The following is a 13,751-nucleotide window of genomic DNA, read 5'->3' on the forward strand; positions in this document are numbered from 1 at the left end:
CAGTGAGCCGAGATCATGCCACTGCACTCCAGCCTAGCGACAGAGCGAGACTCCATCTCAAAAAAACAAAAAAATTCTTCCTTCAGTATATTAGGCAATAGGAATTTTTCAAGTTCACTATAAACTTATCAAACCATAATTGTATATGCAGTTGACCAAAACATTGTTATTGGACATATAACTATAGTTGAAAGAACAAGCAAAGAAAAATCTATCTAGGTGTGGTGTCTTGAGCAACTTTTAATTATTTTCCTGTTCTGCAATATGAGTTAATCTTCTCTGATTGATGTAGATTCTAGTAAAGGGTGTCCAGGACAATCGCCTTCCTTCTGGAGAAACTTCCCTTAATCAAATAAGAGAACTTCAAAGCAAGCCCCTCCCTTGTGCTTTGGAAGGGAAGGGAAGTGGACAGGAGTGGATCAGAGACACCTTGGTTCTCTTATTTCTGAGGCCCTTCAGTCTCCTTTATTCAAAGCACCTGGCATGCCAAAGCACCCTATTTTAGGGTATCTTTTTCTGAGCCCCAAACACTATCACGTTGGGGCTGTCAACTATGAAAGGAAAATATCTTGGGGCTCCAGAATAACTAAGGAAAATTCAAGCTGGAAAGTGCTTAGGGCAAACCTGCCTCCCAATCTATTCAAAGTTATCCCTCTGCTCACTGAGACAGATACATATGTGATTGCCGCCTTTGGAAAGGCTAATCAGAAACTCCAAAGAATGCCACCCTTTGTGTCTCACCTGCAGGTGACCTAGAAGCTCCCTTCCTGGCTTCCAGTCTTCTTATCATCACTTCAGGTTGTCCCGCCTTTCCAGACTGAACCAATGTACTTTTTACATATATTATTGATGCCTTATGTCTCCCTAAAATGTATAAAACCAAACTATGACTTTGGGAGGCCGAGGTGGGTGGATCATCTGAGGTCAGGAGTTCAAGACCAGCCTGGCCATCATGGAGAAATCCCCATCTTAAAAAAAAAAAAACAAAAAAAAAACACCTATGCCCCCACCACCTTGGCCACATGTCATCGGGACTTCCTGAGGCAGTGTCACAGGTGTGTCCTCAACCTTGGCAAAATAAACTTTCTAAATTAATTGACACCTGTCTCGTATTTTCTGGGATCGAATTTTGGAAACCATGAATGGATTCTGAGTGGAGATGCCCCGACCCTTGACAAATCTATCAGTGCTTGGTGCCAGCATGAGCTAACTTTATGACTCAAACCAATAGGACAATTTGTTGAAGTCTGAGAGGATTCCCTCCAGAAAATCCCTGATCTCTTAAAATCTGGTAGAGCTCTGAAGTTTAAGTTTATTTTGCTGTACAACTCCTCTTTTTTTGGAGTTTTACTTGCTCCCAACAAGGAAGGCAAGTTTTCCTGCTTCTATGATGATGGAAGACAGGTGATTTTAATGGAGTTTGAACTGGCTTCCAGTGGGTGTTTTTTTTTTTTTCCCTGCTTCTAGGATGGTAGAGGGCAGTCTACAGCCTGAGGCCCATCTCTTTCGGACCCTACACCCAAACTAGGTAAGAAACTGTTTTGGGATTCTGTCTTGCAAATTCTTTTTAAATGACTAAATTTAGCACTTAACAACCAGCTGGTGTTAATTTCTGCTTACACTTAGCTCAGAAATTGTATACATTGTGTGATTCTTGTTAGTTTCGCTTAACTGTTTTGTTGTTTGTTTCTGTCTGGGTCAAATCCGAAAGGGAACCCTAAATTACGGGGAACGAGGCCTCTGAAGTGGGAGGAAAACAGCCAGCTTTAAAAAAAAGACTGAGGCAGGAGAATTGCCTGAACCCAGGAGGCGGAGGTGCGGTGAGCCGAGATCGCGCCATTGCACTCCAGCCTGGGTAACGAGAGCGAAACTCCGTCTCAAAAAAAAAAAAAAAGAAAAGAAAAGATTTTTAATGTTAATTACTATAGGGGTTTTATCTGCATAACAAGGCCACCTTTTGCTAGCCAGACCAAACTGAAAGACCAACGGCTGAAAGAGCAAATGCTGAAATGGCAACATTTTGTCCAGCTAAGATATGGTAACAAGATTTTTTACGAAGTTTTTTAAGGAGCTCAATGGTTAAAAGTCTGCTTAATTAAAACTCTAACAGCCAAGATGTTTTCGTGCGTGTTTGTGTTTGAAAGGCCTTCATGTTTTTGTTTTTTGTTCGTTCTTCTCTCCTAAGACCTTGTCTTTTTTTTGTAGCAAGTTTTTTTTTTTTCTTTTACTTCTCAGTTGACTGAATTATGTTTTCACCAGATTTTTTGACTAACATCGTTATTGCAACAGAGGCTACTCTTGGGTTAAGGAAGAATGTAGTTTAATTTTATGTTTAATTTGGCTCAAAGAAAAATAAAAGTATCTCCCTCTAACAACACCAGACTTTTTCTCTCTGTACCTTATAATGTAAATTTGGCTATTTGATTTTCACCTGGGTTGTTTCCTTTAATGTGCAAATTTAAGGCTATTTAGCTGACACCTGCCTAATGTTGTAAAACAGGTTATCAAGAATCTGGAAGTCTAAGAGGGAAAAAAGGGGAGGGGCTTTATAAATCTATAAATGTACTTTATTGGCATGCCTAATATGTCCTTATATGTATCTATGTGTTGTGTACACGATGTTTTAGTACTAAAAATACATAAAAGAGCTCTAATTGGCTTAAAGAAAAATAAAAATGCTTAAATCAGAAAAGATTAGTCAAATGCTTTTCAAGTTTATGTAACAAGTGAAATCTTTAATAAATAAACTAGCTTTAAAATTATTGGTAAAGTAATATTAGAAATGCCTTAAGAATTTCTGGCATACTTTTTTGTTTGCATTATATTTATCAAGCAATTTTATACTCATCCCTGACAAATGCCATAAGGTGTCAACATTTGGCACAGGGATTACAAAACTACAAACCCAGCCCAAAACAGAATTATCTTTGCTTGTATAATTTTTAATAAATTGATGTGGGTTTCATGAAAATAGCTGCACCTTGAATTTAGTAAGATTACCATAACTTCTAATCCTATGGCCTTAGGCAGTTAGTCCACAGACAATAAGGAGGTTTGTTTTGGAAAAGGACTGTTGTTGACATTGTTTCAAAGCTAAACTATAAACTAGGTTCCTCCCAAAATTCCTTTGGCCTTTGCCCAGGGATGAACAAGGAGGGCTTGGAGGTTAAGAGCAAGGTGGAGTCAGTTAGGTTAAATCATTTTTCACTGTCTCAGTTGTAATTTTGCAATAGCGGTTTCATAACTTTAAATCATGACTATCAGAGTTTTCATAATAATCTAGATAAACAATTAAAATGAAATAATTATGTAATGGGATAAATACAGACAAACTGGTCATAATTTAGAATATAAAGTCACATTAAATTAAATAATAGAGAATTCATTGTTTGGGTAGTTTTTAATAAATATATCTTGTAGGAAAACAGTCTTGCTTAAAAAAAAGTTTGCCCTTTTTTTAAAAAAAGAAAAAGGTGGCCGGGCGCGGTGGCTCAAAAGCCTGTAATCCCAGCACTTTGGGAGGCCGAGGCGGGTGGATCACGAGGTCAAGAGATCGAGACCATCCTGGTCAACATGGTGAAACCCCGTCTCTACTAATACAAAAAAAATTAGCTGGGCACGGTGGCGCGTGCCTGTAATCCCAGCTACTCAGGAGGCTGAGGCAGGAGAATTGCCTGAACCCAGGAGGCGGAGGTTGCAGTGAGCCGAGATAGCGCCATTGCACTCCAGCCTGGGTAACAAGAGCGAAACTCCGTCTCAAAAAAAAAAGAAAAGAAAAGAAAAGAAAAAGGTGAATGAGATTTGCCTAATTAAAAGCTTATTTTAAAAGTTATGTATAAAACAAGGTAAAAGGAACCAGAAAAATAAAAAAAAAAAAGACGTAAGTAAAGTTAGAAAAATAAAGAATTTTTTCAAGGTTAAAAAGCTTAAATAAGGTTTTATTAAGAATTGGGTTTGACATCAGTAATGCACTAATGCAACTGTGTGACATTTGGCATATTTGGTATAAAAGTGATACGGGGAGCATTATCAAATATGAAATGGTGTTTGGCTTTCTTTGGGGCATATTTGTATAAATGTTACTGGTATGTGTTCCAAAATTATTTTTTAAATCTCCTATAATTGTGATACAACTTAGATATGTTATTAATAATTATAATTGTTACATAAAATCATTGTATGCCACAGAGGTAACCAAATATCTTTGTCAAATCATATTTTTGACTGTGGCTGTCCTAAAATGTTTTGTCATCCACAAACAATTGTTGTCTTAATTCTCTTTAAAAGATGGTTTATAATCAACTATGAAACTCTTAACAGGTGTTCTTGAGTGCAGGGTTCTGATAACTTTGGAAAATATGACATCAGAATAGACAGAAAAAACTTTCAGAACTCTCATGGAGACCTGAAATGTTTATAGCTATCAAACATAACAGAAGTTAACTGCATAGATTAAACATAGAAGTCCGAAGTAATCGGTTTTTTTTTTTGTTTTTTTTTTTTACTTTGCTTAAAATGTTGCTGATCCTTTGTATGGTTTTTCAGAGACAAGGAAACTTTTCTTTTGAGCTATTTACAGCTTTTTAACAATTGAGTAAAGTATACTTCTGTGAACAAAATTTGAAGCATATGTGTTTCTCTCTACCTGATTTCTCCAGAATTTGAAAACTAGTTGTGAGTATTCTTAACTTATGGCAGTATTGTTATTTGCATAAGTGCAATTAGAATCTATTTTCTTGTGTAACAGTGCACAATTGGAAAAACTGGTTATTTTACCAAGGCTTTGACTGGAATAGTGTTCTTTCCTACAAGGAATCCAACTTGACTTGTAGGGCCAATAAAAGTCCCTTGGGAAAACCGGCTCATGCCTGTGATCCCAGCACTTTGGGAGGCCAAGGCAGGCGGATCACCTGAGGTTGGGAGTTTGAGACCAGCCTGACAAACATGGGGAAACACATCTCTACTAAGAATACAAAATTAGCCAGGTGCATGGTGGCGCATGCCTGTAATCCCAGCTACTCGGGAGGCTGAAGCAGGAGAATCGCTTGAACCCAGGACGTGGAGGTTGTGGTGAGCCAAGATTGTGCCATTGCACTCCAACCTGGGCAACAAGAGTGAAACTCCATCTGAAAAAAAAAAAAAAAGAAAAAAGAAACATTTACAATCTATTCTTTGGAAGCCTGCTACCTGTAGACTTCACCTGCACGATAAAACTTTGGTCTTCCCAATCTCTTAATCATAACCAAGACATTCCTTTGTGTTGTTAATAACTCTTCCAACCAATTGCCAATCAGAACATTTTTTAATCTACCTATAGCCCTATAACCTGGAAGCGCCCACCTCCCCAACAAGTTGTCCCAGCTTTCTGGCCCAGGGTAATACATATCTTAAATGTATTTGATTCATGTCTCACGTCTCCCTAAAATGTATAAAACCAAGCGTCACCCTAACCACCTTGGGCACATGTTCTCAGGATCTTCTGAGGGCTGTGCCACGGGCCATGGTCACTCATATTTGGCCCAGAATAAATCTCTTCAAATATTTTACAGAGTTTGACTCTTTTCTGAGGCATATTTTTGAGGCCTCTGCAGTGTTTTCTACAGTTCAATGCTTTAGTTTTCCACGGGTGTTTTTTTTTAATTTCTTTTTTTCTTTTTTTTTTTTTTTGAGACAGAGTCCCACTCTGTCACCCAGTATAGAGTGTAATGACATGATCTCGGCTCACTTTAACTTCCGCCTCCAGGGTTTAAGCGATTCTCCTGCCTCAGCCTCTTGAGTAGCTGGGATTATAGGCACCCGCCACCACACCTGGCTAATTTTTATATTTTTAGTAGAGACAGGGTTTCACCATGTTGTCCAGGCTGGTTTTGAACTCCTGACCACAAGTGATCCACCTGCCTCGGCCTCCCAGAGTGCTGGGATTACAGGTGTGAGCCACCGAGCCCTGCTGAGCCCTCCTCTTTTGTTCTTTTTCAATATTGTTATGGCTATTTAGGATCCCTCGAGAGTCCATATAAATTTTAGGATGAATTTTTCTATTTCTGCAAAAAACGTTGTTGGAATTTTGATACAGCTTACAATGAATCTGTTGGTCTCTTTGAGTGGTATTAACGTCTAAACAATATTGTCTTTCAATCCATGAACACAGGATGTCTTTCCATTTATTAATGTCTTCTTTAATTTCGTTTAGCAGCACTGTGTAGTTTTCAGTATACAAGTCTTTCACCTCCTCGGTTAAGAGGCACTAACAATTTAAAGGTGGTCCTTCTCCACAGCAGTTCCCTACAGCCAATGTGAAACACCACTCATGTTGCAGATTTTTGTTTTGTTTTTTTGTTTGTTTTTGAAATAGAGTTTTGCTCTTATTGCCGAGGCTGGAGTGCAATGGCAAGATCTTCGCTCACCACAACCTCCGCCTCCCAGGTTCAAGTGATTCTCCTGCCTCACCCTCCCAAGTAGCTGGCATTACAGCCATGCACCACCACGCCTGGCTAATTTTGTATTTTTAGTAGAGACCGGATTTCTCCATGTTGGTCAGGCTGGTCTCAAAGTCCCAACCTCAGGTGATCGGTCTGCCTCGGCCTCCCAAAGTGCTGAGATTACAGGCGTGAGCCACCACGCCCAGCTCATGTTGCAGTTTAAAGGTGCCTAGTACACAGCCCTGGCTGAGAAACTCTAAAAGCAGAAAAAAAGAAAAAAACTTCTTGGGCCCCAGCAACCAATACCTAAAAGATTTGTAAACAGAAATTTTCATTCCTATAATTGATTCATTGTCTCAGCTGCACCTGTTCGTTAAGGCCACAGGGGCTGGCATCAGCCAAGAGCTATTCCGGTAAAGCAAGCAAACAAACAAAAAAAACCCGGTGCTATTTTCAGCAGCCACTCTTGAAAACCAGGCCACCCAGCTTCGTGAGTGCCAAGGACATGACCCCGCATGACGTTTGTAATCCAAAGCCAAAGTCTGGAATTTAGGCTCAGGCGCACAATTTCTGGGTATTATTTTGCCCCTTAAATTGCACTCTTTGCACACTTTTCAAAGTTTCGGGCCCCATACAACCACCCAGAAATAGACACATGAATTAGGCAGATGGAGCTGGAAATAGCACCTTAATTACTGAAGCTGTTAGAGAATGAGGTTCCTTCTCTCTCAGCCACATGGGCTTATGAACATTTCACCCCTCCACTGGATGGATTTTCCATCCCTGGAGCAGGCTCCCTGGACAGCTGTGGGTCTCTCCAATAGGACTTGTCTCTCTGACACCTGCTTGGAGCAGCAGAACAAAATTCGTGCTCTCTTGTGGGTAGGTAGATCCTAAGGAAAGTTGAGAAGAAAGGGCTAAGGTATGCATGGCCCCACTCCTTCAAAGATTAACAGATTCATTTCTCCCCCTCCCCGCGGGGGGCTGGGAGCTTTGCTCTCATGAAAGTTCCACCACATAGAAACAAGGAAAAGCAAAGTGTTTCCTCCTATATAATGCAGTTTAAAACCTTAATTTACACCCATACATTTGCTCCTAACAAGCAGAGAATAAATTTCTTTCAAATGCTTTGGGATCATTTATAAAAATATATTAAGCAGTAATCTACAAAGAAAATCCCAAAAAGATTTTTTTTTTTTTTTTTTTTGAGACTGAGTCTTGCTCTGTCACCCAGGCTGAAGTGCAGTGGTGTGATATTGACTCACTGCAACCTCCATCTCCTGGGTTCAAGCAATTCTCCTGCCTCAGCCTCCCGAGTAACTGGGATTACAGGTGCCCACCACCACGTCTGGCTAATTTTTGTATTTTTAGTAGAGATGGAGTTTCACCATGTTGGTCAGGCTGGTCTTGAACCCCTGACCTCATGATCCACCCGCCTCATCCTCCCAAAGTGCTGGGATTACAGGCGTGAGCCACTGTGCCCAGCTCAAACTTCACAATATAAGGATGATCAATTGCTTACTCATTTTCTATTTTAACTTAGGTTTTAAAATACGAAGTGTACCACTTAATTAATTTTTACATACTTATCCACCATGTAACTAGCACTTGATGAAGATATGGAATATTTCTAGCACCCCAGAGAGCTCCCTTTTATTCCTGTCCAGTCCGTACTCACTGTATTTGTTTTCTATGGATGCTGCAATAAGTTACCAAAAATGTCATGGCTTAAAACAACACACATTTATTGTCTCACAGTTCTGTAGGCGAGAAGTCTGGGTGAAGCTGAGCTGGGTTCCCAATCTTACCTTGGCTTTTTTTTTGAGATAGGGGGTCTCGCCACATTGCCCAGGCTGGTCTCGAACTCCTGGGCTCAAGCAATCACTTTGTCTCAGCCTCTCTTCTTCTGCTGCCATGTAAGAAGCCCCTCTGATCTTTCTTCATCTTCCACCATGATTGTGAGGCCTCCCCATCCCATGCACGTGGAACTGTTAGTCCAGTAAACCTCTTTCCTTTATAAATTACCTAGTCTTGAGTATGTGTCTATTAGCAGCATTAGAACAAACACATACGGTATGTTTTAGTAGGTTTACACATTTGCTTCTCTTGGACATATAGCAAGTAGAAGAACCACAGGCTGTAGAGTGTACATTTGTTTAGTTTTACTAAATACATCCAGAGTATTTATCCTTTTTTTTCCTTTTTTTTTGAAACAGAGTTTTGTTTTTATTGCCCAGGCTGGAGTGCAATGGCACATTCTCGGCTCACCGCAACCTCCGTCTCCCGGGTTCAAGTGATTCTCCTGTCTCAGCCTCCCAAATAGCTGGGATTACAGGCGTGTGCGACCACGTCCGGCTAATTTTTTGTATTTTTAGTAGAGACGGGGTTTCACCATGTCGGCCAGGATGGTCTCGATCTCTTGGCCTCATGATCCACCCGCCTCGGCCTCCCAAAGTGCTGGGATTACAGGCGTGAGCCACCGTGCCCGGCGTCAGAGTGTTTTTCTGTTTTCATTCCCACTAATAATGCGTTATTGAGTTCCAGTTTTTCCACACCCTCACCAACTATTGGTATTGTCACTAAAAAATTTTCGCCAGTTTGCTGAGCATGTAGTGATATCTTTGTGATTGTGATTTGAATGTATATTTCTTTGATGACATATAATGTTGAGTATCCATGTGCGTAGGCCCCTTTAATCTCCTTTTTTTGTGAAATGTCTGTCCAAGGCTTTTGCCCCTTTGTCTTCTGTTATTTTTCTTGTTGATTGAAGGATTTTTAATTTTTTTATATATTTAAGTCTTTTGTCAGATATATTTATCATAAATATCTTCTCTCAGGCTGTGGCTTGAGGCACTAACAATTTCAAGACGGTCCCTAAACTGACAGTCTCTTACGGATAGATACCTTCTTACTGGTATACATACTTTTAAATTTTTGGTACAATACATATAACATGAAATTTACCATTTTAACCATTGCTAAGTGTACAGTTCAGTGGCATTAAGTGCATTCACACAGTTGTGCAACCATCCCTACCATCTATCTTCAGAACTTTTTTTTAAAGATGGGGCTTCACCATGTTGGTCAGGCTGGTCTTGAACTCCCGACCTCAGGTGATCTGCCCGCCTTGGCCTCCAGACTGCTTGGATTACAGGCATGAGCCACCACGCCCGGCCAGAACTTTTTTCATCTTGCAAAACTCTGCACCTATTAAACAGTAACACCTAATTCCCCCTTCCCCTACATACTGGCAATCATCATTCTACTTTCTGTTCCTATGAATTTGAATACTCTAAATACCACGTATGAACAAAATATACAGTATTTGCTTTTTGCGACTGACTTCTTCCTTTTTTTTTTTTTTGAGACAGAATCTCACTCTGTCACCCAGGCTGGAGTGCAGTGGCATGATCTTGACTCACTGCAACCTCTGCCTCCCAGATTCAAGCAATACTCCTCAGCCTCCTGAATATCTGGGAATACAGGTGCATGCCACCACGCCCAGCTGATTTTTGTATTTTCAGTAAAGATGGGGTTTTGCCATGTTGGCCAGGCTGGTCTCAAATTCCTGACCTCAAGTGATCCACCTGCCTCAGCCTCTCAAAGTGCTGGGATTATAGGCATGAGCCACCGCACCCAGTGTGGCTTATTTCCCTTAGCATAATGTCTTCAAGGGTCATCCAGGTTGTAGCATATGGCAGAATGTCCTTCCTTCTGAAGGCTAATGTTGGGTGTATATATTAGTTTGGTGCAAAGGTAATTGCAGTTTTTTTCAATTAAAAGTTAAAAATTAAATGAAAACGGCAATTACTTTTGCACCAATCTTTGTTGTATCACAGTTTGTTTATCTATTCATGCATTGATGCAGGATTTTTGCTCCTCAGTTCAGCTAAATCCAGGTTTTTGTCTCACAACCAAGAAAAATTAGGGATGCAGACACATTGAAAGGTGAGGAGGGCAGAATTTATCGAGTGAAAGGAAAACTCTCAGCAAATAGAGGAGCTCTGCAAGCGGGTTTCCACTTCACCAATTGAATACTGGGGCAGCCACACACGAGCTGAAGAGGCCAGGCTCCTCCCCTGCATAAGGTGTGAATTCCTGGAAGCTCCACCCCATTCCCCCAGGGCATGTGGGCCTGCAGTATGCCTAGGTGTGCCCAGGCAAGCCTCCTGTGCAGATTCCCTTACCTGCACAAAACATCTGGTGTAAACATCTGGTGATTACATCTGTGTAACCTAGGGTGGGTTGGAGGTTTGGGGACCCTTCCCTATCTGCCTCGGCATTTGGCTGTCTCCTTCCTCTACCACATTGACACTTGGGGTGCTTCTTCCTTTTGGTATTGTAAATAATGTTGCCATAAATATGAGTGTACTCTTACTGGTGTATTTTAAAGTACAAAATTTCTTAATGTTAGTAAAGTCCAAGTTATACATTTTTTCCTCTATCAGTGCTTTTAATATTGTATATAACATTTGCATATCCCACGATAGTGAACATATCCTCCTGATTTTTTTCTACAAGTTTTATTGTTTCATTTTAACCTTTAAACCTGTCATCATCAGGAATTGATTTTTATGTATGATGTGAGGAAGGAATCAAGATTCACTTTCTTTGACTGGGTGCAGTGGCTCATGCCTGTAATTCCAACACTTTGGGAGGCCAAGATGGGTGGATCACATGAGGCCAGGAGTTCGAGACCAGCCTGGCCAACATGGTGAAACCCCATCTCTACTAAAAATACAAAAATTAGCCAGGCATGGTGGCAGGTGCCTGTAATCCCAGCTACTCGGGAGGCTGAGGCAGGAGAATCACTTGAACCTGGGAGGCAGACATAACAGTGAGCCAAGATCATGCCACTGCACTTCAGCCTGGGAGACAGCCTGGGAGACCTTGTCTCAAAAAAAAAATCACTTTTTTCCCCATATGAATATCTAATTGACCATTAACATTTGTGGCAAAGACCATCCTTTCCCTACTGCATTGCAGGGTGCCCTTCTTGTAAATGAGGTCATGGTACAAACGCACAGTTAGACAACTAGACCAACAGAACTTACATACAGTTTGTTTCTGGATTCTCTGTTTTGTTCCATTGGTCTATTTGTCTGGCCTTGTGTAATATCATACTTTTAATTACTGTGGCTTTACAATGAAATCTTGAGATCTGGTCATGTAAGTTTTCCAACCTCCTCTTTATCAAGATTGTTTTTGTTACTCTAGGTCATTTTGATTTCCATAAAAATTTTAGAATCAACTTGTCAATTTCAATAACAATATTTGCTAGTATTTTATTAAATCTATAGATCAATTTTTAAATAATTGAATTTCTGACAAAATTGAATTTTTCAGTTTGTAGTATCTCTCCAGTCATTTAGGTCTTTCACTTTTCTTTCTTTCTTTTCTGAGACAGAGTCTGACTCTGTCACCCAGGCTGGAGGGCAGTGGCATGATCTCGGCTCACTTCAACCTTCATCTCTTGGGTTCAAGCGATTCTCCAGCCTCGGCCTCCCGAGTAGCTGGGATTACAGGCATGTATCACCACACCACCTGGCTAATTTTTGTATTTTTAGTATGGACGGGGTATCACCATGTTGGCCAGGCTGGCCTCGAACTCCTGATCTCAACTAATCTGCCTGTCTCGGCCTCCCAGGGTGCTGGGATTACAGGCGTGAGCCACCATGCCCGGCCTAGGTCTTTCACTTATTTTGACAATGCTTTGTAGTTTCAGTGTCTTGAAAATTGTTTGCTAAATATATTCTTAGGTATTTGATGTGTTCTAATGTCATAAATTATTTATTTCATTGTATTGTGTGTCTCTTAGTATGAAGAATACAATGCGTTTCTGCATTTTGACCTTGTATCCAGGGACCCCACTATATTTATCATGAATTCTAATGGCTTACCTGTAGATTATTTTTTTATTTTCTACATGTGCAATTACAGTTCAGCCTTGAACAACATGACTTTGAACTGTATGGGTCCACTTATATGCAGATTGGAGAAGAGATGAGAGAGAAAGTGAGAGAGAGAGAGAAGGAATGAAAGAGAGAATGAGAATGAGAGAGAGGAGCGATGAGAGAAAGAGAAGGAATGAGAGAGAGAAGGAATGAGACAGAAGGAATGAGGGAGAGAGGAGAGAAGGAATGAGGGGGAGAGAGGAGAGAAGGAATGACACAAAGGAAGGAGAGGAGGAGAGAAACTGTCATCGACTCTGGTGGACATTTGTAAAACATCACAGCCCACCTAGCACTTGATCAGTAAATGCACCTTCTCAGCCTCCAAGAAGCTAGAATGAAGACACAGGTGCTCTGCCCTGGACTGGAACTGAAAGCTGACTTGGAGTTGGATGCAGTACTGATGCGCCTGATCCCCTTTTGAAAGCAGAGTATTTGTGTGTGCGGGGTTTATAAATATTATTTTCTGTTACCTTGTTTAGTTTATTTAAGAGAGAGAGTGTGTGTGTTTGTGTGTGTGTGTGTGTGTGTGTGTATGCGCGCTCACACTCGCTGATGTTGGGTAGTCAAAGGCTTTGTAGACATTGGTTATTCTTTTTGCCCAGTAAACACTTTCCCTCCATTTGGGGGCGCTGTCTGCTCTATAGCTCTTGGTGGGACGTGGCGTTAGCCTCTGACTACAGAAATCAGATACTCATTACCAGCCTCTCTTGATGCAGAGATGCAGCCAAACAGATGCACTCATATTAGACTTCAAATCATGAGCTCCCTCCAGAATCTATTCTGGGGATAATGGCAGCAGTTACATCCTGTTTCCAGAGCCAACAGTATAAGAGGTTCTAGTCATGTATCCAGCATCAGTCACGTTGGTGACAATGGTGCCGCAGTCAGAGCCGTCTGTGCTTAGCGGCGCTTCCCACTAAACCGCTTTTCAATGTGATTGTGGGTGCTGTTCCTGAGTATGTTGCTTCTGGACACAGCTTGTATATAGACCATTCCTCCTTCTCTCCTAGAGAGCTTCAGAGTTACCTAATATTCTGTCATACACTGCTTTTCTGATTAAGGGTTTGGGTTCATTTTTGTTTGCAGCTAGGAATGCTGATTGGTTCCGGAATGAATTGGCTCATATAACTGAAAAGTCCAGTGATGGCCCTGCTTCAGGTAGGGTTGGTTCTAGGTGCTCAACTATATACTAGGACTCTTTCTTTTTTTTCGGACAGAGTCTCACTCTGTTGCTCAGGCTAAAGTGCAGTGGCGTGATCTCAGCTCATTGCAACCTCCACCTCCCAGGTTCAAGTGATTCCTACCTCAGCCTCCCAAGTAGCAGGATTACAGGTAACTGCCACCACGCCCGGCTAATTTTTGTATTTTCAGTAGAGAC

General features: G+C 41.0%; 1 long non-coding RNA gene across 1 annotated transcript in view; it reads left to right on the top strand.

Annotated features, from left to right (window-relative positions):
• The first annotated feature begins 51 nt into the window (after positions 1–51).
• LOC135271239 (uncharacterized) overlaps positions 52–13,751 on the top strand; it is a 73,842-nt gene continuing 60,142 nt past the window's right edge. Inside the window, exon 1 of the long non-coding RNA XR_010339352.1 lies at positions 52–1,528. This is a non-coding gene — a long non-coding RNA (uncharacterized LOC135271239). The remainder of the gene's footprint in view (positions 1,529–13,751) is intronic.

The sequence above is a fragment of the Aotus nancymaae genome, unplaced genomic scaffold, assembly GCF_030222135.1.
Source record: "Aotus nancymaae isolate 86718 unplaced genomic scaffold, 86718_ANA_hifiasm-v0.15.2.pri h1tg000076l, whole genome shotgun sequence".
Classification (NCBI taxonomy): Eukaryota; Metazoa; Chordata; class Mammalia; order Primates; family Aotidae; genus Aotus; species Aotus nancymaae.